At 32.3% G+C, this 14,773-nt stretch overlaps 1 protein-coding gene across 4 annotated transcripts in view; it reads left to right on the top strand.

The window, feature by feature from the left end:
• Positions 1-14,773, top strand: part of LOC137922218 (uncharacterized) — a 169,745-nt gene that overhangs the window by 28,035 nt on the left and 126,937 nt on the right. For 3 of the 4 annotated variants that reach the window (XR_011107510.1, XM_068765156.1, XM_068765155.1), the window contains exon 2: positions 9,164-9,197. The exons of the other annotated variant lie outside the window; for it this stretch is intronic. The gene's annotated coding sequence lies outside the window, so the exon portion shown is untranslated. The remainder of the gene's footprint in view (positions 1-9,163; positions 9,198-14,773) is intronic. 4 annotated transcript variants of the gene reach the window in all.

Here is a 14,773-nt window from a genome sequence, read left to right as displayed (position 1 = left end):
GGAGAGTGGGCGATGCCTGTCCACCCGTGAAGGTCTTTAGTTGAAATTTTGATTATGTTTAAGAATTATGATAAAGATCAACATTTTAAATAATATAGTGTCCTCGTGTTAATTAAAACATGTAAAAATAAGTCCGTTAAATTTGGCATGAATAGTTGTTTTATTTATTTATTGACTGAAGTATAAATTCATTAAAGGGTCCTTTTTACCCTGGAAGATATTAAAAAAATACAAGTGCTTTAGTCTAAATCGGGGACGTGGACAACGAAATGTATATTAAGTACGTATATTATAATTGTACATATGATGATACATTAAAAATACATATGATTAAATATTAATATGATTAATAAGTAACATGATAAAATAATGTTAAAATTATGCAGTAATATAACGTAACGGTATGAACGACCGTATTCAATTCGCGCAAACTAAAACGTAATATACCCTGACCTTCTTTAAGCTTGTATAACTTGTATTAACTCGTCTGACAGCACCGATATCTATAGAATCGACATTATTAAAGGTCGTACACCCGTAAGTGTAATACATAAAGTAGCTCCTCACGTCCCCCTGGCAACCATTAGCCTCTTTTTCCACCTTTCGCAAACAAACTTGATCGGCAGGTCTATGTTATGAATGAATACATGACGTTATTTGGCTTCATACTTGCCTTCCATTATTCCTACTTCAAAGACGCTCTTCTTAGCGTAAACGTCAAAATCGACGACTGATACTGCTCATTAGTTACTTTAGCTAAGACAATTAAAGCTCTTCGCCTACAGCGACTTTTTTTAGCGACACTGCTATATCGCTGCTAAAGCATGTTAGTCGCATTTGCAATGCGCTACAGTAGCGATGCCAATGCGTTATTGAATCGCGATGAGGAGAGAACGGAGGTTACTGAATCGCGTTTACATCGCGACAGAAGCACGCCAGTGCGACAGTATTGCGTTTGTATCGCGATTGAATTGTGGGCGAGTGCACACGGCTAGCGACCGCTTCGCGAATGTATCGTGCAAATGCGAATACGAAACGTCACTACTGCATCGCTACAAAAAGTCGCCGTGGGTGAAAGGCCCTTACAATAAGATAATCATTTTTATTACCTGTATAGAATAATTGATTTTGAGTATAAAAGTTTCGAAGGCGTTAATGATTGTATAGCTCAATTATCAGCAAATAGCTTTAAATTTTTTTCACCTATTTCCGATCGCTCTGTATAAAGTGACAGCGTGAAATAAGTTACATTATTTTATTTTTCTATTGGAATGGCGATAGCTTCTAGCACTACTAAAGCTACAGAGAAAGGCAGCAAACAAAAATTTATTTTAACACATATTAATTCGAATTGTAAAACGATTTTTTTTTTCGTTCTTTATTATAACTGAATCCATTGATTTTTGAATAGGGTGTTGCTGTACATTATTTAACATCGAATGAGCTGTATATTCGCAATTTAATGGTTTTACTTCTATAATCAATACTTATTTAAAGTATTTATAACTTTGCTATAAGACGTTTTCTTATGCAACAATCTTTGTATAATATCCGTTTACATGTTCTATATTTTTATGCACTAAAACATGTCCCAATTTTTGTTTTGCCATAAGCTATTTTTGTAGCTACACACATCGTAAAAAGGTTTTACAGCTTTTGTAGATGTGTGTATACATGTAAACATGACAGGACGGGCATAACCTTTTTCAATCGGTTTATATCACGTGAGGTATATTTGAAAGTTTCGTAAAATAAGTTCAACTATTTGTTCGAAAGGATTCGGTAAATAATTAGATAAAACATTTATTTTTTAAAACATAGATAACTTTATTTCGATTCAAAATTTATATTTGTAAATTTTTAAATAAAAATTTAAGGTCATTAATCATAATGGATACTTATACATATGTAACTTGTGAATGTTCAGAAGTCCTTGCAGCCGTAGTACATTTTATACCAAGAATTTCTTTACAGAAGCGCAAGCACAGAGAGAATGATCCCGACGTGATATGTACTCACAATAAACTCAGAACGTATATTTTATAATGTCAAAAGTGTACATTTCGTATGTATGTTCATTATTATGGAATATAAATGTTTATGTACATTTTTACGTAATAAATATAATATCATGCAAAACTTTCAACGTCTTTTTAAAACACAAAAAGGAGCATGAATTTTAAGTCGACGACCGTTGGCACGCTACCACAATACTTTCGCGTCGAAGATGTCAATCAACTTCAGATTCGCTCTTCTACCTTGTAGACCACTGCCATAAAATGTTTGACACGTGCCAAGTCTGCATCCGGTTGATGTAGATTGTTTTATAGGTTCAGGATGGGTGTTAAAATGTATGAAGGCAAATCGGGGGCGATGCAGTCGTATAAAGGCACGTGAGGCGTAGTATAACCGGCGCGAAAGTGATTAACGGTACTGTGAAATTACAGGTCAACGATCGACCCTTGCTAGACACGTGGTTACACAATTTGTGTTAGTTAATAATAAGTAATGACTTTGTTTTTTAATGTAATTAAGGAGTAAGGGCAGAGAGCCACGTGTCGTATCATGTGTATTTACTTACGATAACGGTAATAAAAATTATAACTGTTGAGCAAATTATCTTCTATAATTTAAAAGAGATATAAATAAATGTTTGAAATATTCCTTTATTGTCAGTATTGAATTGCCTTTAGAGTTTTAATAATTTATAATGTCCATTCAAATAAATGTCTTTAAAAAGATATACACAGTAAATAAAGGAAGAATGTCAAAATGGTTATAAATTATAACCTATCTAAGAAACAGAAATAATCCTTAAGGAAACGTCCGTAACTTAAATCAGTTTTATTTAAGTTATGTTTTGTTGTTTTTCTTGACTAACAAAATCCATCATCTAAATTGGAAGCGAGCTCCCCTATCCGTTATGTATATAAAACGTAAAAAGTTTTAATGACTCGGTCATTTATATCAAACATTGTCACGGTTTCTGTTTTTTTTTCGTTCCTTTTACCTCTTTGTAAGAAAAAGAACTTTTTGTAGGCTTGTAAGAGTTTTCGCGGTACAATACTTTTGAGACAACAACATGATTACTTTTTATTAATTAATATCTGTAAATTGAACTCGATAGTTAACGAATTAAAAAATATTATATATTATTATTGAATTATTTACAAATGAAGTACCATAATAAATACATAAATAAATTTAATCAAGCATAATGTTATTATATATATTTTACTTTATTGCATACATTAAATTTAAAAAAAAAACTAAGCGCTTTATTAAGGCTTGTATAAGGATTTCATATCGTAAGCTTTGGAGTTATAGCCAGTGTCTCAATTACAATCATCATCTTCATAGCAGTCTAAAGACGTCCACTGAAAGGTATAGACCTACCCCAAAGATCGCCATGATGATCTTGCGTTGCCGATATCCAGGGACCATCCGCGACCTTGACTTCCTCGGCTGTACGCTTGGTGAAGGACATACCCACGCCGCATCTACCGTCTAGTGGTGTCGCCACCCGAGAACTAAACGGCTCCAACGGCCGTCGCTTGTACGAGCGATGTATCTCGCCTACTGCCACGAGATTACAATATCACAATTAAATTAAAATTATTTGCAATTAACATAATTATCCAGCAATGTGTACACTAGATAAGGCAGCAACGAACTCTGGCCTATTGCCAACATATTTTCCAATCAGTCTAAATAGAAATCATTTCACTACAATTCATTCGAAGCTTGCTTAATAACACAACAGTTGATAATTGGGGCAATTTCGCCATGCTTGAGGCGTTTAAGAAAGTTATTAGTCTCTGTCATCAGCGGTGAAGGTTTCTCTTCTGTTTTACAAAAGCCTCGAATTTGAAGTTAAATATATCCCAGTGACCAATATTTGAATTATTTTTAATAAAACGTTGTATTTAATAATAAATATGATAAATCGCTTTTAGCTCACCTCACCATAATTATTTCTGCCTTAGTTCGTCTACTGCAAGACACTGACTTTCCTCATAGATTTACAATGTGATTTAGAGAAAATTGTCATTAAGATTATTATTTTAATTTGTCTGTTAATATATAACTGTCAATGGTTAATTTTTGAATTAAACGTGGATTCTGTTAGATATTGTTAGACATATTAGTTTGACAAAAAATAAATTAATTGAGAAAAGTATTAGGTTATGTAAAAAATAATTTATTAATGAATTCAATGGGTAGAAAAAGAAATTATCTATGGGTTTGGTATGTGTTTGGGTACATGAAATAGCAAACTAGTTAATATTCATAACACACTAGGACAATATCACTTACTACTCTCGATTGTTTTCTTCTAGTGCTTAGTGATATAAGTGACGTTGTAATTTCTGATGTTATTATAGCAAAGAAAAACCAGTGGAACAGAGAGTACATGAAATATTAAATACAAAAAAATTAAGTTAACATAACATTCGTATTCACTCTACTCTTTTTTAAACAAAACACGATAAAATTCTTCTCAATATCAATTAAAGTCGTTGTGAAGTTGTTACTTATAACCACATAGCGATAAAGCTGTGATTAATTACTCAACGTTATTTTTATTGCGTTCAATGTTATCTCGACATAATTTCGCCATTTAGATAAAGTCGTTTCATATCGTTGGTAACATTTTAAGTTTTCGTCCTTTCAGCAAAGTCCCCTTCCATTAGTGGCTTCAAAGGCCCGTTCAACATTCAGTGGGCCGTCAGTTTAAAAGCTGTTCTATAAAAGTTTCAGGATGTCGCTTCACTGCCCTAGTAATTGTAAGTAGCGTGAAATTGAAGAAAGGCGTCAGGTTAGTTTAAATGTATAATCCAATTGCAGTCAATTTACTGTAAAAGTTACTGTGGTTAAGTTTATTTACCTGCATGCAGAAATGTGCAAATGTTTTGATTCAAAGCGCTGTGTCAAAAAAATTCTGTATTTAATTTTGTGTGTAAAACCAAAGTTAGTTCCTGGAAGCTAATGTTTAGTGATATATTGAGCAACTACGAGTACTGTGGACTAAAACATCGTTTATGTGGGTTAAAGAATGTTTACAGAGGGCCGAGAAGATTTGAACGGACAGAGAGGACGCCGGACGCACAAGTACGTCAACAACGGACGAAAACTTAGATGAAGCAATGAAAACAGTATCGGCGGATCGTTGAATGACCATTGGATAAGTTGCTGAGGACATAGACATATCGATTGATTGGTGTCGTTCGGCGTTTACCGATGATTTGGCATTTGATACTATTTCAATCTAAAAAGAGCATTGAGCTGTTCGACTCTGACCGCCTTCACCCATTTTTGCCTCATTTTTGCCTCAGAAGGTCATCAATGATGACCAATTATGAATTTATAATTATGACAAGGAGACTAAAGCTCATTTCTTCTGATGGAAGTTTCCGCACGAACCATGACCGAAAAAGCGCTCCAAATTCATTCGAATGGGAAGGTATTGCTTACAGTTTTCTCCGATTGCAAGATCGTTGTGTAAGATGAGTCCATGCCACCAGAAAAAACTCAGTGAGGAATATTACTTGCAAGTTATGCGCAATATGCGCAAAGCCATTAGGCCTTTCAACATTTCTGCAATAAATACAAAGATCAAGTCTGTCGGACAAAAATATATTTTTACTTAACTTTTATGTTTGTAAACTTATTTTATTGTCAACAAAAATCTACTAAAATAAATATCAAAAATAAAACGCTTTTACTCCCTAAAAGTAAAGTACTGAACAGCGCGAATGCAGGATATTATTTTTAAGAAGTTGCCATGTTTTGCTCTGTTATTATTCCCAGTGGCAAAACCTTGCTGCCTCGCGCGATGTTGAAAGTTATGGAGTGCTCACAGCCCCCAACGTATTTACATTTTACACTAAGTGCCTTTGATGGTAGATTATTCACAAATTAGTGCTGTTATATCTTAGTGTCCAAACTTGCGCCTGCCGCCCTGACCAATTAACTAAATAGCAAATTATACATATTAATACGAAACCAGGCTGAAGAATATCATAAAGAGACGTAAATAAATAAACGACAAATTAATGTCAAACCAATATCAGGTGCTTATCAACTGGGATTGAGCCTAACAGATATAGTTAAAAATATAGAGCAGATTGTGTACATGCGCCCTATCTCCCGATTCTGATGTGGCGTTGTTTTATGAGACACTGCATACGTGACTACACGTCGCTTCTTACTTTATCGCATAGACATATTTGATGTTAAGTTTTTATTAACTTATTAATTGTTATAATAAATACTTTCACTACTATTACATGCTCGATTTAAAAGTGTTCACGCTCGTTAAACAATAAATTATTAGTGGCTAAACATTAGCATCAAATTGGTTCACTTTCATCAAAAATAATATTTTTTATCACGCTATGAAAAATTTCGAGTTTTGGTAATTTAAAAAGTCTTATTTAACTTTATTATTATAATGAGTTGGTGTACATGTAATATGTGAAATTTTTACGATGTATCGTTATTACGATGTTAGTCGAATATAAGAATGTTCTCAAGTATTGCATCACCGAAATTATACAGAAGATTTTTGCAAAGCTGACATCGCACATTATTTACAATAGAAGAACCTCTAAGGCTATTAATCCTACATATATAAATAACGTAACTCTTGATCGACATAACAAAAAGTTGTCCTGCCCGACAATCACCAAGACGAAGTTTCTTCTGCAATACCGATGTTGTCCCGTTATCTTTTCTAAGAGCAATGTGCTGGCAAAAACAATCATAATTAATTATTGTATTTTTGAATAAATTGCAACTAGTTAACAAATGATTGCCTCCATAAACCATTTTATAAGTTTTTTTATAGATTAAAAAAAACTATTATTTTGTTTAGAATGAAGTAAATTATATTCATCATCATACGAGCCGATAGCCGCCCATTCCTTCGTTAAAAATATAGTACATTGAAAAATAAAAATAAAATAAACTGTTTCATTATTATAAATTGGTACTGAATTTACGCTTCTTAGTTCGCAATTCTTACTTTTATCATTTGAAAATTTTTTATTCTGTTTTCTTTTGCGATGACCGGCAAGTAAACGTTGGTGGAATTATCAAAAGATACGTAAATTAAATTTTAAATTTATGGTACCATCAGCATAACTATTTTTTGTATTTTTTTACAACTGTGGAAACTTTTAAATTATCTTCATATATTAATGTTCTCTTACTATTATATTTAATAACCTATATGATGCTATATGAAGCTATTATATTTAGATAGCTATGTAACCAGACTGTAAATTATCCAAAATATAACATAAATAAAAAAATATGTGTAAAGTTGGTTGAGTTTTAATATATTAGTCTTTTATACAATTCTATAGCTTGTGTGCGACAGTGCATATAATGCTTTAATTATTTTATCTAGAGTCTTTGCCGGGATCTTAATTAGTAAAAATAGCCGATAAAGAATTTCATCGATATTTTAATAAAAAATAAGGGCAAACTCCTTCAAAGATTATCGTTATAAAAACTATATTATGTGGGAATATATAAAGTATCATTAGTAAATTAGGTCACCTTGTAACGCGAGATTGGTACTGAAACCTCCACGTCACGCGCTGATAGCCGGCTCAATCATAATTTTATTTGGCTGCTCGGCCGTCGTGGCAGTAATTGATGGGATCTATTGGAGACATCTAAATATTACATATACTATGACGGTTTAGACAATGCATAATTTTTTCTTTTGAATGCGATTGGCCAATAACCGCTACAAAGTCTGCAGGGACAGATAGTGAACAATATTATTAGTAATTTGAATTTTAAAAATACTTTTTTATATTATTATTAAGTTTTTGAATGTTTTTGAAACCGTTGTTTTTGAAAAGCGTTTATGATATATTAATTGACAGGAATAAACTATTCATTCGCTCTTTAAATCTTTTACACCTGCAACCATTCACCTTGCATAAAGGATGGATATATTACTAATAATATATCCATCCTTTATGCAAGGTGAATGGTTGCAGGTGAATTTTCTACCTGTGAACTTAGGTTCAAATATTTTAAATCCTTTTATTAAATATATAAATTAAATCCTTTGCTTAACTTATGTGCCTAGGATTTATTTATTTATATACTATAAATTTATTACAACAATAATTATACATTACCATTAGGTGTGTAAATTTATAAAAAACATAATAAAAAGTTTAAACAAAGATGTTAGAGCCAGCTTTCGCATGGCTTCTTAGATATACCATTTACGGACAATTTTGTTATTCAAATTAATTCGTTTTACTAAGAATACGGGAGGCCATTTAGAAGATATAAAGATAATTATAAATTTAGAAGGAGCTTTGCTCCGCCCGTAATGAGGGCTTTTGGAATTAACAGAAATTATAATAGATATGTCTTGTATGAAATAATTCAACAACCGGCTATGTGAAGTTTCATATGAAATTAATATTTAATTAAATAAGTAATTCACAATAGTGATATAAATACCAAATATTAGAATTATACACATTTGGAACTATTTATTTTCTTCAACAATATATTCACCATCTCAAATAAGAAAAGTTGTTAATCAATATATGTTTTGTTCATGTATCATGTTCCTAAGTTTTTTTAATGAATTTTTGCCTTTAGTTAAAAGAAAACTTTTTACATTAGCATTTATTTACGAAAATTGTGTAAGAATCAACAAAGATCTTAATCATTTTCGGAATCGGAATATCGATTGTCTGTAGTAAAAACTAAAAAGTACAAAGTATCTCCGGCAGCTCATTTCAAATTATAAATATTTTTTTTCTGAAATTCATAAGGCGAAATACCTATGTACATTTGTGTAAAAAATTGTCGATATTTCGACGTCCAATGTAATTTAAAACTACTAAAAATGAAAACTTAAGTAAACATAAAACATTATACTATAATGTTCATACATATATAATATTAAAATGCAGCACCTTTAGGACGAACACTTTTATATTCCCATCGTCACCACGCACTCAATACACCATATTACAAGAACGTGAGTAAAATCACGAAGGGGAATCTCTAATAAGACATCCGTCCCTGTACATATAGTGTACCTAGTTGAATTTCTTTACATCCTTCTTTATTGATTTTTGTTAGATAATCTAATTATATGTTGTACATTTTGTTTCAGATAGTCTGCCATTTGGAACTGCCGATTAACTGAGGTATGTAATGTATTGCACAATTAGTGAGATCATTACAGGTGGGTGAGCAAGGTCCGGATGTCGCGTGGTTTATGCGGGCCTGTTTACGACGTTCGATATGAAATAAATACCGACTTGGTGTTAATTTAGCCTCGTTTCGCTTTTCTCGCTCACCGCGCCGAAGTGGGTTAGTCAGAGCGATAATGGGTGTCCGTCCCGCCTGTTTTGCTCTATTGTTATTCGTATTCACCGCGCTCGCAACGGTAGAAAAACTTTTCCAAGTTAATAGGCTAGCAATGTTTGAACTTTATTCATCATTATTGGCATTATCCGAAGCAGTTTTAGCGGAGCGGATGAAATTAAATCTATGACGAATTAAGCATTCTTAACGGGTATAAAATTTTGGATAATCTTTGTATTTAATATCGACAGTTTCTTGGAATTTCTCTATGAGATAGAATCATGAAACGGAAAGATTCGAAGGCGAACGAAAGTAACCAATATAGCACAAAGTATGATCAAGTTGACGTGGCAATTGGCAGGAACAAGAGCAGCACAGCGCAGAATGTCTACCCACAAGGTAGACACAACCTCATTAAGGTCGTCTGAAGACATTGGTTACAAGCCGCTTTCTGTATTAGTGGAAGTGAATAGGGAGACACTTGACTAGCAGTCCACGTCCAACTGCTGAAATGAAATAAGTCATAAATGTTCTTTAATTAGTGTATTTAATATGTAACAAATTCCTTAAATCTTATAAGAATAAACTAGTCTTTTTGTATCACATTAATGAAAAAGTGCAATAATAACTAGTAATATATTAATCAGTATTCTGCCGTTCGAAGCATCGACGGAAAATGGTAAAAAGTTCAGAATTACGTGTCCAGGCAATGTGTAATGATATGTTATGATATGTTATAATGACGAAGTAAATAGATTATAACAGTAACGAGTTTATTATAGGGTCCAAATCCGATATGCTATGAAATTTCCGGCGGCCGCCCTTGGAGGCAATCACACAATATTCGGCGGTAAGTAGACCGACGATATTGCTCGCTTGGCGGTCAGGGCTCTACCTGTGCGGTCAGAGGGGCGCACTATCGCCGCCACGTAATGTATTATGTATTAAAACGCTATCTCAAGCAATATATTACACCGTTTCTCATCCCGACTGGAAATAAAACATGTGATTCAGTATCCTTACATTTAGGAAATTGCTTTATTAAATTTAGTCATTCTTAGTTTTATTATTTTTGTTCAATAGCAACCTCATTAAAAAGTAGCCATTTGTAAAAGCATCTTTAGATTTATTTACATTTCTTGTCGTCTACTATAATTATCTGCCGCTTCTATAAGTCCAAATGAAAGAGCGCTTTATTAAGAGTGTCCGTTGAATACACTATAACATCAAATGTAGTACGAATCAAATTAAGTCAGAGATTTTATAATGTCAAGACATAGTATATATAAAATGAGAGATATTTCTAAGTAAATAAAAATTTTAGAAATACTGTAGACTAATAATATTATGTTATTAGATAAAACTGACTTCATCTCTTTTCTTTCCAATCGTTGTCGCCCATGACATGGATGTGTTTGCCCTGCGGCTTTTACCGCTTCTTGCCTGAGGGATTAGGGACATGTGTAATATTTCGTTATTCTAAGAACTTTTCCACTTGACGAGGATAAAAGGTTACATAAAAGTAGCGACAACTACTGCAACCTTCTTTCTTTGCAAATAATAAGTTAAACGCAATTTTTTGGTAAAGTTAAGCTTGTGTTTATTCACATTAACATAAGGTTGTAAATTAGAATAGACGGGTTGTGTTGTTAGCTGTAGAATATCATTACAAAGTCGCAAATACAGGTGCCTTTAGATTTAAATGAAAGTTTACTCGGTGCTTGGGCGTGTTTATCCTGCGGTCCTGGACGATGGCTTCTGATTTAAAGGGAAGCTTACCTTGTTTTGCATTTTACGACAGGGTATGTCACCCTCGCCGATTTGAATCTTTAAAATGTGTACCAAATTTTTTACTTAACTTCCCCTTTTTTGTATCTGCTACGGATACATGCCGTTGCAAGAAGGTAAAGCGATATCTTCTGTCATTACACTCAATGCAATTTACTTATATATATATATAGATAGATAGATAGATAGATTTACATTTGATATACAACAATATATCAACGGGACATAAACTCAAATAGGCGGTTTTATCGTAAAGGACTTTTTACATACCATTTCACGGGTTTGGTTAATAATGAAAAATAAAGCGGTCTTTCTTCGAGTGATAGAGGGTGTAAGAAATTGACGTAAATATGGACATATTCATTAAAGATTATAAATACATATATCATAAAAAGACTACAAACTCACTTAATAATTCTGCACCGAATTGAGAATAGCCAATTGTAAAACGGAAACTTCTAACATCACATCTACTGTGTGATGTTTATGGTTGTCTCAGTAAAAAATCTATCCAGTCGCTATGTTCATTGCCCGAGGCATCAGCATCAAAAGTCGGACTTTGTATGCAGTGAGTTAAATAACCAAATCACCGTTCAAAATGTAACAATGGAAATACCACGTTCTGGATTGAGTTTGCACTTTATCTCCGCTTCGGATTTTAATTAACGTTGTTTCCTTTTTTATGTTGTGAAGTTTCGGCCTAGAATTTTAGTCTGTTCGTATATTGCTTCACGTCGTTTGCATTCCTCTTTTGAAATAGAAAAATTTTCATCGTTTCTTTTGCATTTTGATTTTTATTGTTTTCAATATAGTTCTATATACTTCTTTATTTAACCGCTTTGTCTTGTATGAAATGAGATTTATTGCAGTAAAAAAATTCTTGTACATGTACAGTACGATTTGACTACTTTATTTAACAACTATCTCCAGTTTACTGTTCTAATTTTAATTTATGTTTCCGTAAAACAAAATTTGAGACGATTTAAAACTTTTCTTTACGTTTATATCGTAAAAACCGGTTTAATACAATGCTCCAAGTGTTGAAATTACAACGTTACGGTACCAATGCTTGTTGTTATAATCCTAATACTACGTATTATTCCCGTATCCCTTAAAATGTTTACAATTTAATTTCTCTCCATCATCATAGACTTTACGTGAAAAATTCAAACGTTATAGTAATTTTTCCCTGGGTATAACATTTTTTATTAGTTCTTTTTTATCTAGTCAATAGACTCCCTTTGCAAGGCATAGGACTGCCCCAAAGATTACCATCATGTCTACTGTGATCTTAATTATGTTGTCGTTCTACCTTATTGGCTACTCACGCCGCGTCGTGGTGACCCCATTGCACTACCGATGTGCCCCCTCCACTGCCACTTCATATGAACAATTCTTCAAACATTTTATGTATAAGTAAAGAAAATGATTTATCTTTCGCAGGAAACATTAATGTCTATAGTATATAATTAATGTTTAATAGATATAATTATGTAATATTCATATAAACATATTAATGATCTTTTTGAATGAATATAAGTCGGAAATATGTATTTATAAAGAAATGTACTTTCAATTTAGTCATTTTTTTAAATGACTAATGTGTAAGTTTTATCACTGTTGTTATTTCACTTTTTAAGTAAAACTGTAAAACTTTAAAAATTAATAATCATTCTTTCGTATTAGCGAACAATACGATTCAATACATAGGGGACAACCTGCCTTTCGCGAGCCACATGCGGCTCTTTGTCGTGTGTTTATTTTGTGTTCTCGACATTATTTTTAAATTTGAAATAATTTTCATATGAATAAATATTTTATTACACCATAAATTCGTGAAATCCGAACAGTAGTAACTAATTGACGCGTGAAAGAATTACTAAAAAGTGCTGTCAAAAATTTATCACCAAATTTTTATGAATCATTAAGAGAAGTAAAACAAACCTGTTTATTAGGTTTGATTGTTTTGGTTATATTTAGGCTATGTCTCATAAAGTGTGTGTATATACATCTGTATTTTAAAAAAAAAATTAAGGATGTGTTGTTGTGAAGTTTCTTCATGCTTTTTATCCAAACCATGTACATGTAAAGCAGTGTCAAAAATAAAATAGATTAAAAAATTAAAACAATAAGTTGACGGCCAATAAAAGTTCTGTTAAAAGTGCCAATGTTGAATAAATTAATTTTATCTTTATCTTTTATATTTAATTTGCAATATTTAAATTCTCAAACCATGTTTTGTTTTTAAATTTTTTTAGTAAATATTATATTTGTTAATAATTTTTAATTATATTTTTTGCATGTCTTTATACATTATATATGTATGTGTATATATATACACATACATATATACGTATATTTTGTATACACACACACATATAACTTGCAGAAAAATTTAAATTGTGACAAATGTCTCTGGTATATTTTAATGTTCAAGCTTGATATATATACAAATAATACTACTTGAACGTAAATCCTATTCTTAGAAATTGTTTAGTAATAAATTTGCAGTGACATTGTTTTTATGTAGGTAATAGACTTACAAGCCGATACTACTGACCCATTTTCAATATCCTGACATTGTTAACGTAGTCAGGTCAAGATATTTCAAAGGCCTCTCTTCTTGAGTAGCTGTAAAGGCCTGTGCATAATTGTACTTTTAAATATGATCAAAATTTTTAATAAAGTGTTGTCATAAAATTATGAGAAATAATAGAAATAATCTAAAATATCTTTTTCTGTTAAAAACAGCAACGTGAACTCAAACATCGCTTCGTCTATATGCAGGCTTTATTTTTATCGTGAAATAAAGTAGATTGGTTCAGGCTTTTTCTGTTGTTTTATGCAGACGCTTTTCTTTTGCAATGCCTCCGACTTTCCCTACCCAATGTCACTGTTTTATTGCTGTAATAATTTACAAAATAACCTGAATGTTTTTGCTTTATGGAATACTGTAATTAAGTGTGATTGTGCCGGTTCTACATTCACTTACGGTATTATGACATACATGAGATTCGATACTTCATTAAAAATTACTGAGCTTATGACTTTTTTTTGTTTTTATTATTTTCAGTTAAATGTATTTCACCTTTAATAATCATTTACCATTATCATCATTGGTACTGTGGGACGTTCTCTGCTAGATAAAGGCTTACCTCCAAAGGTTTCCTAAAATACCTGTAGGAAGCAGCTCGTATTTAACGTCTTCCGGCGCCTTTAACAACCACTTGTATGTGGACGTTCTAATCTGCGCTTCTGTCGATTCCTATTCTCCATGGCTCTAACCACCATACAGCACAGCAGCACTTGTTCTGCCACCACTATTTAAACTTGCTAAACCGCTGGGCAATGTCAGTTACTTCTGTCCGTGTCCGAACTATCTCACTGATTGGATCTCGTAGAGAAATTCCGAGCTTGCTAATGAGACCCGAATTGAAAAACCTCGATTTAGTTATGTAAATAATCTCTGGTAACACACATTTATAAAACCTACCATTGCGTCAGATGAATAATATACTGGTAAGTTTTTGACAAACTTGCCTATAGTCGTCATCAAATAAATCTATATGCACCTATCCGATTACGTATATACCGGTAGTGATGTATGTAAAGATATGAAATTTAGTAT

This window comes from Battus philenor, unplaced genomic scaffold (genome assembly GCF_028537555.1).
Source record: "Battus philenor isolate CCGP_79_NKW_IND1 unplaced genomic scaffold, ilBatPhil1.0.hap1 SCAF_2, whole genome shotgun sequence".
In the NCBI taxonomy this organism is placed as follows: domain Eukaryota; kingdom Metazoa; phylum Arthropoda; class Insecta; order Lepidoptera; family Papilionidae; genus Battus; species Battus philenor.
Note: the sequence above shows the minus strand (reverse complement) of the source record. Positions and strands in the feature narration are given on the sequence as shown.